The following is a 1887-nucleotide window of genomic DNA, read 5'->3' as shown; positions in this document are numbered from 1 at the left end:
AGCAATTATACTGATTAGTGAAAATGAGAATTAGGAGTTGAGCTGGTTAATGCGGATCGCACTTTCAAGGTGGAATGGACAAGTCATGATGACGGCATGATGACATGAAGGAAAGCTCCATCTTCTTTATATGGTTTGTCCTTTTTGGAATGTGAATTGAAACAAGGAATGAATATTTTGCTCTCAAGTCAAGTCTCTTTTCAACTATCTCAATTCTCAAGCAAGGGGACAACTAAACAAACCACTTCCTCCCATGGAAAGAGAAACATGAACCACCCCAATATAATGCTACTCCACTGTTCATTTTATCCATTTTTTCCCAAATATAGTAACTTAACTTTATTATAATTTTACCCAAAAACAGACCAAGTTATCTCTCTTTGTATGACTTGCCAAGTTAATGAAATTCCTGAGTCTTTCTATTGTCCCAATCAATAAATAGGCGCAGAGTGGTCCTGTCTTCATCTTTAGGACTCCTTGAATTTTGAAACCTTCGTTATTTTCTTGCTGTTACTATATATTACTAACACTTATATTTTTGCTTTTAAAAGTTGATTTAAGTCCTTAACATTTATGTTCTGACACCCTTTTGAAATATCAAATGGCCTTTCCTTCACTTTTCTATGGTCAACACTAAAATAGTACTAGTTGGTTTTACTTGAGGGAGATTTGAATCTTAATTATTCATATGTCACCTCATTAAGTACATTTATTTTATTTTCACAATTAAATATCAGCTATTAATACGTCTACATCATTCAAATCTTGTATAGAATCTTAATATTATTAAGACCTCACTTAATAAGTTTATGTTTAATATAATTTTGTACCACCACTATATTTATTACTATCGCCAACCGCTTTTTTTTTTTTTCCTTCGCTATTGCAACCACGTCAACCACCAGCCACCTTCACAACCATCAACTACTACCACCAAAGCAACAATCATCGGCCACCATTAGCAACAAAATCCAACTACCTTTATCATCAACCGTCTCCATCACTAGCTATCACTAGTCTCACCATAACCATCATAACCATAGCCACCTTCACAGCTAGTTACTACTACCTGCCACCACGACACATTCACCACTAGTCACCATATCAACCATCTTTAGTGTGCCAGCTTCTACCGTACAACCATAACTATCAATCAACTTCACTTCCAACTACCATCTTATTGAAGAGTCTCACATCAGATGAAAAAGGAATGGGTGATCTTCTTTTATGGACTTAGACAATCCTCTGCATCAGTGGCTTCGAGGTTGAGTTAAGGCTCAGATCGTTTCTTTATGTAGTATCGCTTCGGGGACCCGTCCACGATTATTGTATAACGATGATGGGCGTGAGGTGGGATGTTGAAAAGCCCCATGTCAGATGAAAAAAGGATTGGTGATTACTACTAAAATAACAACTTTTTTGACCTCAAAAAACTGACCTCATGAGGCCTGCAATTACATCATTTTAATTTATTTTATAAGATACCGACCTCACGAGGTCGGTTTATTAACGGAAAAATAGCAAACCGACCTCATGGAAAAAATAAAAATTGAAAATAAATTTATTTTTGCAAAATTTAATTATAATAAATTTAAAATAATTTTAGAGTTCTTGATCGTAGAATTAGGTAAATAAAAAAAATTAAAATTACCGACCTCGGCGGGTCGGTTTTTTTTTAGTCAAAATTAGGTCAAATATGACTTAAAATTACCGACCTCATGGGGTCAAAGTAATTTTCGGTAAGTCATATTGACCGGATAGAGATTTTTCCCTTTCCTTCTCTCTCTCTCTCTCTCTCTCTCTCTCTCTCTCTCTCTCTCACTCCTCACCTCTCCCGACACCGCCGCCGGCTCTCCCAAACCCCCCCCTCCCCGTTCCTTTTGAAAT

Source organism: Lycium ferocissimum, chromosome 8 (assembly GCF_029784015.1).
Source record: "Lycium ferocissimum isolate CSIRO_LF1 chromosome 8, AGI_CSIRO_Lferr_CH_V1, whole genome shotgun sequence".
Taxonomy (NCBI): Eukaryota; Viridiplantae; Streptophyta; class Magnoliopsida; order Solanales; family Solanaceae; genus Lycium; species Lycium ferocissimum.
This window is presented reverse-complemented; position numbering follows the sequence as displayed.